Source organism: Alligator mississippiensis, chromosome 2 (genome assembly GCF_030867095.1).
Source record: "Alligator mississippiensis isolate rAllMis1 chromosome 2, rAllMis1, whole genome shotgun sequence".
Taxonomy (NCBI): Eukaryota; Metazoa; Chordata; order Crocodylia; family Alligatoridae; genus Alligator; species Alligator mississippiensis.
The window spans coordinates 58,030,018-58,042,471 of record NC_081825.1 but is presented as its reverse complement, the minus strand read 5'-3'; the positions used below and the strand labels follow the sequence as shown (position 1 = coordinate 58,042,471).

General features: G+C 45.2%; 1 protein-coding gene across 2 annotated transcripts in view; it reads right to left on the bottom strand.

The window, feature by feature from the left end:
• DCUN1D4 (defective in cullin neddylation 1 domain containing 4) overlaps nt 1–12,454 on the bottom strand; it is a 70,513-nt gene that overhangs the window by 57,767 nt on the left and 292 nt on the right. The window lies entirely within an intron of this gene.

The following is a 12,454-nucleotide window of genomic DNA, read 5'->3' as shown; positions in this document are numbered from 1 at the left end:
CGCATGCACTAGTACAGGCATGGGACCAAACTGGTTAAGCAGCAGCTCTACAGAAAAGGGCCTGGGGGTTACAGTGGACAATAAGCTGAATATGAGCCAACAGTGTGCCCTTGTTGCCAAGAAGGCTAATGGCATACTGGGCTGCATTGGTAGGAGTGTTGCCAGCAGATCGAAGGAAGTGATTATTCCCCTCTATTCAGCACTGGTGAGGCCACATCTAGAGTACTGTGCTGTTTTGGGCTCCCCCCCCCAACAACAGAAAGGATGTGGACAAATTGGAGAGAGTCTAGCAGAGGGTGACAAAAATGGTGAGGTAGTTGGGGGACATGATTTAGAAGAGGCTGAGGGAACGGGGCTTATTTAATCTGCAGAAGAGAAAACTAAGGGGGGATTTAATAGCAGCCTTCAACTGCCTGAAGGGTGCTTCCAAAGAGGATGAAGCTAGACCAGGGGTGGGCAAAATGCAGCCCGGGGGCCAGATGTGGCCTACCAGGCCATTCTATCTGACCCGTGGGGCCCCTTAAAACTTAGATAGTTAATATTTATCTGCCCCTGGATGCCTGCCATGTGGCCCTTGATGGCTTGCCAAAACTCAGTAAGCGGCCCTCCGCCTGAAATAATTGCCCACCCGAGCTAGACTGTTCTCAGCAGCGGCAGATGACAGAACAAGGAGCAATTGTCTCAAATTGCAGTAAGAGAAGTTTAGGTTAGACATTAGAAAAAAAACTCTCACTAGGAGGGTAGTAAAACACTGGAACAGGTTACCCAGAGAGGTTGTGGACTCTCCATCCTTGGAGGTTTTTAAGACCTGGCTAGACCTTGGCTGGGATGATGTAGTTGTGGATGGTCCTGCTTTGAGCAGTCAGTTGGACTAGATGACCTCCTGAGGTCCCTTCCAACCCTAATTTTCTATGATTCACAATATAAATGAAAAGAAAGTCTATAAAATAAAGGTAAAGAAGCTACATAATGTCAAGATTTGTTGAATGCCCTTCACCAACTACTTGACAATAATTATGAGGAGATATTTGATGTTTCCATACAAAGCACATAATATTTAAGGTACAAGTCATTCTGTATCTCCAAGACCTCCTTAAGCAAAAATGAACAAGGTCAAACAAAAGCTAGACTGAATAAAATAGATAGCAGAATTCTATAATATGTGGGTGAAACATCCAAATTTTAGGCATGTGACTTAAGAAGTGAATCAGTCTTCTTCCAGTGTGGCTGCTCTTGCAATTCTTCTGGGAGACTAGAGACCCGAGATGTTGCCAAACTACCTGTGCACCTGCAATATCAATTTAGTTCTGGCTGTCAAAAATATCTTCTTTGGGCTTCAACAAAGAAAAAAAAAAAGGCCAAAAGGAATTAATTTGACAAAACTGTGAGAATTGGAAGATGTCAGAAGTTGAAACCAAATATAACTCCTGGATATACCACAGTCTCACTGTAATCTAATAGTCTTATTTAAAATAAATTAGTAACTGAAAGTCTGAAAGCCTCCATTAAAATATTTAGAATATTCATTTGGCCAAGTGCGAAAAATCTATATCCGATACTCACAGCTCCTAACAAATTAATTTAAACTGAATAAGGGCCACATCTAACCTTTATATTTAAAAAAAAACCCATCAAAATATTATTTGGGGATTCTTTTACATGCCTATTTATTTACAAATCTAGAATAGATAGAAGGCTCATCTGAACACAAGTGTTGGCAACAGTCTCCTATGAAACACGGTGATATAGCAAGAAAACTGAGTTGCTTGATGCGCCCAGTTTATTTTCAGCAATGAAATGGTTATGCTTAGTTATTGAAGCCCACATGCCATACAAAAAATTAGGCAATGTGTTTGGTGTGAGAGGAGAGAAAAGGAGCATGCTGAAAATATTACTGTTGAACCTGTTTAAATGGAGTATGCTTGGCCAGTGGAGAAAGATATAATCACGAAATTAAAAGTTCTCAAGCTACAATTTAAATTAATTTAAAACAGTTAAGTTCCAGTATTTTGAAATATATGCCTACCTACATATTCAGGAACAACTGCATATATGGTTTACACTTAGAAAACATTAAAATAAAAACCTGGATTTTAAATTTACCATTACTTTCAATAAGGCCTAAAAGCCACTCTTTTCAAAATACATAGTTTTGGAATGCATCACCAAAGGCAAAAAAACAAATGAGAGCTATAATCAGGATTGTTTAGGGAAGGGAAAAATCCTCTCCAATGCAAGATTTCAAGACTAATATCTAAAGGAGTGCTGAAAACATGTTACCTATTCTCTACAGAAGTAAACCATTATATTTCAACTAAGCATATGACAAAGTTAACACTAAGTGTTAAAAAAGTATGACTTTCCAAAAAAGAAAAAGAAACTTTCAGGAAAACCTTTTTCCACATGTGCCTGTTTGTGTGCGTGTTTGTAGAGATGCATAAATACATCAGTCCATATTGTATCGGCACGAATAAAAAGGAAAATTGTCATTACTGGCAGTCAGCTTTTTTTGCCTGATGTGGCTGATAATGTTGCTGATAAATGCCACATGCATGCGTACAGCTGCAGCACACGAGCAGCCGGGAATGCAGCATCTGGCTGGTAATTCCTGGGGTGGGGAAGGGAAGACAAGGGAAGGGGCGTGAGGAGGCAGATTAAGGCCCCAGTAGTAAGGGAGTGGGGCTGTGCCTGGGGCAGGGGCAGGCACTGCCCAGCCAAAGTGAGGCAGGATGCAGGACGGAGCCAGCAGCTCGTCCAAGGGGCATGGGGGGGGGGGGGTCATTCCCACTGCTGTGCACCCCCCCCCACATGCTTCCCCTGGGGGTATGTGCCTCCCCAGATCTGTGCACAGGGTGTGGGTGGGCTGCCACTGCGTACCCGGGGCTGGGACTGCTCCGGCCTCGTCCCAGCGGCTACGCTCCAGGGGTGGACGAGCAGCGGTGGTACTGGAAGTGGGGGCTACACTGTAGTCCCCTGTAGCCCCCCTCCCACTGCTGCCGCCTGCCCTGCCCCACCCAGCCTGAGCACAGCCACCAGGAAGAGACTGGAGCAGCCCCCGACTCAAGCGCGCAGAAGCAGCCCACCCTCCCTCTGTGCACAGATCCAGAGGGACACATGCCCCTCGTGCCTCCCCCGGGGATGCACACAGCAGCAGGAGCCATCTCAACCTCCCCAGACAAGCTGCCGGCTCCATCCTGAGCCCCACACCAGCTGAGCAGCGCTTGCCCCTGCCTCTGCCCCTGCCCCACTCCCTCCCTCGCTACAGAGGCCCTGATCTGCCCCCACATACCTCTTCTCTCCAACAGACCCATCAGCCGGACACTGCTCTCCATGCTGCTGGGCTGCATATTGGCAACCGGATCAGTACTGGCCAATATGGCTGGTCAATAATTGGCCGTTGATATTGGCCCAAAAAATCTTTATTAGTATACCTGTTTGTTTGAGGTTCAATGCAAAAAGAAACAGCATTTGGTGAAAAACTAAAACATTCTCTCTCACAGAACAAACAATGAAAGAATTTTAGCATTACATTTAAAATTACGTTACTGCTGAACTGAATTTCAGTCTGTCAAAACACTTTCTAATAAAATTTTCAAATCTTGTAATATTAGCCAATTATAAATCCTATATACTGTAGACCTCCAGCACATAAACTTATGTAACCACCTAGAGCATCATTACTGTCCCAAGTCACAAGAGGGTACTGCAAAAAAGAAGTGCAGAATATTAGACAGGGAGTGAGTATAGGGGACCTTTCTTGTGGACTGCTGCTTCTGATGGCTTCTGTCCTGACAGTGGAATATGTAGTGTGGAGACCAGTGTCAGCAATAGAGGAAAAGCACCTGCCCACCTGATGCTGCAGTCCTCTGGACTGGCCCCAATCACCCTCTCCTCAGTGGAGTGGGAGGCTGACAATATGTACTGAAGGGGAAGGCAATTATTTTCAGATGGAGGGCTGCTTACTCAGTTTTGTCAGGCTGTCAAGGGCCGCATGGGTAGCCCCGCCCCTTGATAGAGACCCCACTCCTTGACAGGTGCCCTGCTCCCTGGTCACCATCTTGGGACCAATGTCCCAGGGCCAGCACCAGTGGGGCCCAAAGCAGGGCACAGGCTGGCAAGGGTCTGTGAAGCCAGGCTGGGCTGCACCAGCGGGGGGGGGGGGAGCTGGCCCGGCTCCATAAAGCTCCTGCTGGCTGGGACCCCGTGCTCCTGCCACCCTGCTCTAGGCCCCGCCAGCACTGGCCCCGGGACACCAGTGCGGGCCCCGTGCTCCCGCTGGCTCCCACACCTGCTCACTCCCAGTGCCCCTCAGCACAGGCGGGAGGCAGCGCACAACCCCGACCCCCTGCTCACCGGCAGTCTGGTCCTGCTTGAGGTGAGCAAGGGACCACTTTTCCCCACGCTCAGCACCAGCTTGTAACCGGGCCCCACTGCCAGCCTGGGCTCTGCACTTGCTCCAGACTCGTCTGTCGGCAGCAGCAGCTGTGGCCTCCCAGCTTGCCGCACTGGGCAGTGTTGGCTGCTGCTGCCTGCCTGGAGCTCACACACTGGGCAGCCCACAGGCAGCAGTGACAAACACTTTCTGGTGCAGCAAGTTTGGGGGGGGGGGGAGGGGGGGTTGTCGCATCGCAGCTGCTGTCACCACATGCAGCCCTGACGGGCGAGCCTGGAGCCGGTACAGCACCCAGGCTGGCAGTGGGGCTGGGTTACAAGGTGGTGCCGAACGCGAGGCAGGGAAAAGCGGCCCCTCACCTGCCCCGTGGCTGTCGCCCCATGCTGCAGCCCCTCACAGCCCATGAGGGGCTGCCTGTGCCTGCTCAGGACAGCCCCGTGCAGGCTGCAAGCAGCTGCAGCAGGAAGCACCAAGCCATGGTGCGGGGGAGGGGCCACTTTCCTCTGTGCCGGGAAGGAGCCTGCAGAAAAGCTGAGCATGGGGGGGAGAAAGCAGCCTCTCATCCACCCCGTGGCCAGCGCTCCCTGCTGCAGCCGCTCGCAGCCCACGCAGGGCTGTCCAGAGCAGGCACAGGCAGCCCCAGGAGGGCTGTGAGTGGCTGCAGCAGGAAGTGCCGGCCATGGGACCGCTCCCCCACACCCTGCACTCAACTTTTCCCTGGGCTCCTTCCCTGCCCTTCCCCCCCCAACTGAGGTTCCAGCATGGGGCAGCCATATGGTCCCAGGCCAGAAGCCCCTGTGGGGGCTTCCAGCTGTGGGGGCAGTGCCAGGAGGGACCGGCTGTTGTGGGAGCCCGCTGGGCTTCCCCTGGGTCCTACTGCCCTTGGTTCATGTCATTTTTGACAGGAACCAAGGGCAGATAAAGATTAATTTTGTAAATTTTTAGGGGCGCTGCGGGCCAGATAAAATGGCCTTGTGGGCCGTATTCTGCCCACCCCTGATGTACTGCAAGGGAACAGTGTAGCTTATATATACCTGTGTCTGCTTGCATAGAATCACTGAGGGCACAGAAAGAAGCACCAATTGTTACTGCTATCAAAGGATATATAAATTGTTATGAAACAACCATGAGATCTGCATGATTCTGTAGTGATACACATGTAACAAAACCACTCCAACTTTAACCTTGCTTATGTCAATCAAAGTTAGAGCAATTTTGCTAGCTCCTATTTGTTACAGGATCATGCAGACATAATCAGTTAGTTTATAACTACTGCTGCTGCAGGTTTGCAAACAGCACCTTCCCCTGCCCTTTTAAAGTAGCTAAAATGTTTGTCTATATCTGAAAACAGATGGTAAAAGACCATTGCACACAAAGCCTTGAAGGAGAACTCTGAGGGCTCTGGAATGGATCCTGTCACCAAATCCTGACTCTAAGATCCACAACAGAAACCAGCTTTAGCGTGAAAGAGCTTGTCATTTTCTTTCCTATCCACCAAAGGCAGTGTGACTGTCTTCTAACACAAAGAAGCATTTCTACACTAAAAGTGTATAGATCAAAAAAGAGACCTGTATATTGTAAATATTCCCAAATGAAGCATGTAGTCTCAAGTACAAAAAGGATGACCCAAGCATATCTCTGCATATATGAAATGTCTTGCAGACATTAAAAATATTCTTCCTGAGTGTAAATGAAGTTCAAGAAGAATGCGCGGCAAATGACAGCAACAACGGCTATGTTTGTAATAAGTTCTCTTAATCAAAAACCCCTTTTGCTTGTGGGACATCACTATCTGGAAGTGTTGTATATACTAAAGTTCATCTCTTCAGTCATCAAGAAAACAACGGACTTTTCAATTCATATCCAAGACTCACAACACATCAGTGACTTGGGCGAGGGGGTAGAAAGCACCCTGTTCAAATTCGCAGATGGCACTAAGATGTGGGGTGAAGCGGGTACCCTAGTAGGAAGGAACAGGCTGCTAGCAGATCTAGACAGGTTACAGGGGTGGGCCGAAGAGAACAGGATGGGGTTCAGCACTGACAAGTGCAGGGTAACGCACCTGGGGAGGAAGAACCAGTGGCACACCTACAGGCTGGGGAACTCGCTTCTCGCCAGCGTCAAGACAGAAAAGGATCTTGGAGTCGTCATCGATGCCACAATGAACATAGGCCGACAAAGTAGGGACACCGTCAGGAAGGCCAACCATACCTTGTCGTGCACCCGCAGATGCATCTCAAGCAGGTCCAAGGAGGTGATCCTCCCCCTCTATGAGACACTGGTCAGGCCGCAGCTGAAGTACCGTGTCCAGTTTTGGGCGCCGCACTTCAGGAGGGATATGGCCAATATGGAGAGGGTCCAAAGGAGGGCCACCCACATGATCGGGGTCAGCAGGGCAGGCCCTACAAGGAGAGGCTGAGGGACTTGAACCTGTTCAGCCTCCAAAAGACAAGGCTGAGAGGGGGTCTAGTGGCAGTCTACAAACTAGTCAAGGGGGACCAGCAGGCATTGGGAGAGTCCCTGTTCCCCCGAGCACTCCCAGGAGTTACAAGAAACAATGGACACAAGCTAGTGGATGGTAGTTTCAGGCTAGACATTAGGAAGCACTACTTCACTGTCAGGGTGGCTAGGACCTGGAACCAACTTCCAAAAGAAGTGGTGCTGGCTCCTACCCTAGGGGTCTTTAAAAAAAGGCTGGACAAACATCTGGTCAGGGTTGTTTGACCCCAGTACTCTTTCCTGCCACGGCAGGGGGTCGGACTAGATGATCTCCTGAGGTCCTTTCTGACCCTACCAACTATGAAACTTCATTTTTGAATAAGCTGACACCTGAATGTCCGCAAAAAAAAATAACCAACCTCTCACACAAGCAAATGCACACTTCTGGTATTCAATCAATGTAAATGATGCTTGCCAACAATTTCCACTGTTAAGAACATCATATCAGTTACCCAGCAAATATTCTTGGAGCAAGCCTTTTCTTCACTCCTAATATAAAGGTGTACTGCAAGCTGTGTGAGGGAGAAAAAAACCCACCGTAAATGAAGCACTTTGCCAGGCAGTTATTTACAGATGGAAGCAAAAAAACACACCTCAATGTATTTTTATTTTTTAAACCAGCATTATAACAGGAGAGGACAGATGTACTGAACAGTGTATCAATTATGAAATATGTAGAGTACTACAAATGACTGGAAGTGGGAAGTATTTGCTCTGCTAACAGTGCCAGTAATATAAAAGCCATCATGGGACATCATAATGAATGACTATTCAAGTACTACTACAAAAGGATATTTTCTAGGGCCTAAATCTGTCTCAATAATTTCATGAAGTTGAAAATACAGCAAAAACTCTAACAGACCAAAAAAAAAAAGAAATACAGGGAAACTATTCATGTTACAGTGGCAGTCTGTAAGTAATAACAGAAAAAAGAAAAGTATGGGAAGATGAAATAGTTGCATTGAAGTATTCTAGAAAAACAAGATGGAAAGCATGCAGATCCTGATTAAGAAACAAAGAAGCTCTTCATGAACAGTGATTGATGATCTTAAGGTAGTTAAAAGGGGTACATCACACTGTACATCGTGAGGATGTCTTCTGAGTTCACTTGCAGAACTCTCTAGAGACTCTACAGAAAATTACTTCAGCAAACACTGCATATGAATCAGACAAAGCATTTGTCAAAAGTTCCTCAATTTATGGACAAGATAAAGTGAACTAGTTTTGAGCTTCTAAGTTTGATCTCCACTCAAGTCAAAGTAGTAAAAATAAAGGATTTTATTTGTAGGTAGGAAAAATATAGCTGCCAATCAGTTCATATTATTGCAAAACACTTGGATCCAAGGTTCAAAAGTAGTAAACTTAGGGATAATAATATGGTTGTGGCATGACTGGATTACTAAACAAGCAACATACATTTGACTGCATATTGGAAAAGTACTTTCAAATTTTGCAGAACACAACTTTTTCAGGTATTCAGTCCAAGAGAGTAATCAGGGACTCTACCAGATGTACTGGTAGCCTTCATGCAATAGAACCTTGGGCTCCTCTTGCGTCTTGTCTGCTTCAGATTTTCCATCTTCTGTAGTATGTGAAATAAACTGGTCACTGTTTTGAAATATATATCCGAAAACATCAAGAAGCAGGCTAGCAACTACAAATCTTGAGCTTGACGAAATAGATGAAAATCATAGTGTAAATTCAGAATTGGAATATGTGTTTTTTTTAAGATATGGACACAGACTAGAAAAGTCACAGGAAAAACTTGAGCTATATCAGAATTTCCACGATTATAGGCTTAACTGAGCTGCTTAATTTTAGTATAGGATGGCCAGTTTTGCTTAGAATTATTACATTCTATAATAATAAATATAAGACTCTTTAATAGTATATAAATAAGCCTGGATATAGACCAGTATATACTGCTGCCCTTAATGTTGTGCAATGTTAACTATATAACAATTTCAGCATAGGAACTTTCATTTTCTGAGCGCCCTCTCTAGAAATGTGCGTTTCCTCTGTATTTATATTATAACCTGAGGTCTTTACATGTTCTGAGCCTTACAGATAGAACATTCCTTTGTTTAAAAATCTGCAGTATTGATGCTTTCTAGTTTCACCATTCTACAGCAGGGAAAAATAACAACAGTTAAAATAACAACAGACAAAGAATGCACATAAGTACTTTAGTGTGCACTCTAATGGTAGCTGTATTTATCATTATGCAAAAATAATGAATTTATACTTATTGCAGAGATACCTAACAGTACTGTGTACATATCAAGTTAGAAATGATGCAGTTCCCATTTTACAGTAGCAAATTAAGTGTAGTATTGATAAGCAACTAACTACCGCAATTCCACCCTCACACCTTCACCCTCTCCACCCCCGTTTGCTTTTCTTTTCTTTTTTTTTTTTTTTGGAAAGAGGAAGAGTTCTGTTCTTGAAGGATAAAAAGGGTCCTGAGAATTAGTGTATGCCCTATCTGCAAGTAAAGCTGTACGGTTTAATCTCAGGCATGATTATTAAATCAAGATGATTTAACTAGTGCAAAAGGTTACATGTTCAATTATTTCAGATTACAATGGATTTATTTTAGTTTACCTAAAATTTGATCAAGAAGAGATTTGAGATAAATTAAAATAGAGTCACTCTTAAACCAAAAACTAAAAGTATCCAGAATGGTTTTACATTTGGTTTAATTAAAACCAGTCAAAATGTGTGCATCAACGAGGCTTAAGAATGGATGCTTTTTAATTTTAGGTAGTTGCTTCTGTGTTTGCAGATGCCATGACTTATATACTCATCATATAATTTTTCTCAACATTCCCAACTGAGATAATATTACCAAATTGTAGTGTGATACAGCTAGCTCATAATTCAGTTAGAATCAATTATGGCAATAAGCAGTTAGATAAAAACAAGGTCTATTTCTAGCATTTCTTTCCTTTCTCTCCAAGCAGTAAATTCATGTACAGTTGATAGTCTTACAGTAACTTTAAGGAAGCAGAGGAAGGACAAAAATCAAAGTGGGTCTCCCCTCAAAAAAAAAAACAAAACAAGAATTCAACAAGATTGAGAGGAAAACAGGGAGGATAAATAATACTAAAATTGTTTTCAAAAGCGAAATCTGGAGAGAGAGAGATGGTATTTTAAAGCGTTAGTTGTCAGATAAACCTGAAATAAAGTGTTGAAACTACATGCAATCAGATCCTGCCCAATTCAAAAGAATATAGCAAGGTGACAAGTAGGAGTAGAGAAAAAGGGTCACCTCATTTGTGACTCTAAACTCATTATGTGGCATGTGAAACAATTAAAGAGAGGTTATCTCAGTTGTAGGGAACTTGCAGAAGATAAGTTGTTTGTTGGGGAAGGAAGATTAAGTTTTCCTCAGAAAGGACTGACATATCATAGGAAAAGAAGAGAAATGTAGAAAATTGAAAGTTATGAGGAAAGAGTAAGAAAGAATAAAGAACTGTCTGGTTTAGGGAAAGACTTGAGTCGCATGTAAAGGTATGTAGTATAGAGAACAGCAAATTCACTCTCTGACACCCATATCAATAAATGAGAAAAGACAGTGATAATTTAGGAAGGATGGAGTGCTGTTATAGCTGGGAATCATGATCCCAGAAATATGCAAGACATCAAAGTTTGTTTAATCACATCTTTAGTGAATCAACTAAATAGCTGGGAAAGATGTTAGTCAAGCTTTCATCCTTCCTAAGCTGTGAAACAGAAGCAGCAGGGAGCCTAAATTATATAAACTTACAAGATAAATATCAGTAAAAGGTAATACCAAACAAATATTGGAATTTAGGAAAACATTTATATTTAAGTATAGAGTGGCAAGGCTACAAACTGCCATGGAAAAAATGGTCACTGCTAATAATTTTCAAGACTACAGAAGATAAAGTATTTTTCTGGCATTTCTGATCATTTAAGCCTCTCGATGAAGTGAAATCAAGTTATACAAAAGCAGCCCAAAGGGCAGCCCAGGGCAACATCTATTTATTTCCATCATAATGTCAACATTTGGAAAGCAAAGCTATTTTGTTAGGCAAGGCTAGATTAGAAGGCCCAAATAGTTTATGAGAGTGAATAAGAAAGAAAGGCATTCTCCTAACTGTCAGGACAAGATACAGAAAGGTAAGAAGAGAGGGCAGCAATTAGCAGCTAGAGAACAAAAACATAAATTTGGTAGTATTCTACTGAGAATTATACTTAAAAATTATTTTCAGCAATCATCGTATAACCGATGTTGTCATAAATGAAGGGACCTGGGCCCTGTTTGTCAGCTATAACTAGTAGCTTAAAAATAAGAGAGTTTGCAGTTTATTTTTTCTTCTTAGCAAGATACATTCTGACAAGACTGAACAGAACATACAGTATATGTTTATTTTTTTGTTGGCAAAGTGTGAATTGTGGAGAAAATCCTGAGAGATAATTATTGCTGTTAATTTGGTGGTACACACTGTTCCCTGCAAAGACCAAAAGAGAATTTTATTCACCAAAACAAACTGTATATCATTAACTAAGTCAGTGGGATCCAACCTTTTTGACAGGTGCACCACAAGTTAGCCTCATATCCTCCGAGAGCCACCCCAGTCCCCCTCCTCTGTCCAACCTGATCTGCACGCTGTTCCCTCCCCAAACGCCCACTCTCTGGCCTTCTGGCCCTGTGCTCACAACCTGATCTGCTGCATCTGGTGATGTATATTACCTGTCCCTCCCCCAACCGGTCAAGTGCCACACACAAGAGGCTGCCTGTGCCACTCCTTGCCCTACGTGCCCCAGGTTGGCCACCCCTGACCTATGTTCATTACAAGTTCATTTTTATCCTCCTTTCCAGGATAAAAGCATCCATTAGCTCCTAGGCCTTACCTGAATATAAAGAATGACGTTATTATAAATCATATAAATAATGACAAGAATCAGACTGGGCAGAACAATCAAACCCTGTGTGGCTGAAACAAATCTGTGTTTCTTAGCCCCACCCCCATTCTGAAGGAGAGACTGAACAAGCTGATGGTCAGGCTCTGACTGGGGTCAGACTCACCAGGATTGCTCCAAACCCCATTCTGCCCCAGGGATAAGTAAATCCCCAGGAAGGGAAGGGAAGGCCAACACGTGTTCTCAACCCTGTGACACCAGCCTAGCAGCCAGGGCCCCTCATGGGACACTATGTGGAAGTCAGCAGCACTGGGAGGGTGGGTTGAGGCGACCCTTGCCTGCCTCCCCCGCAGACAGATCCCCGGCCTGGGGCAGCTCCTACCCCGGCTGCCCCTCCCCCCTCTGCTCCCCCTGGGCAGGATGCTCAGCCCCGCCCCCTCCGCCGGGCCCCACGGCCCCGCCCCCCGAAGGGAACGGAGGGGGCGGGGCATGCTGGGAGTGGTAGTCCGCCCCCCGTAGCCGGGCTCGCGCTGCGCGGCGGCCAGACTCCAACACCCACAACACACCGCGGCACTCGGTGCCCGTCACAGCCCATTTGCCCCGCACCGGCCGGACACTGGAACCGGGGACGTAGCCCGGCCCGGCCCGGCCCCACCCCGCGCTCGACTCTGC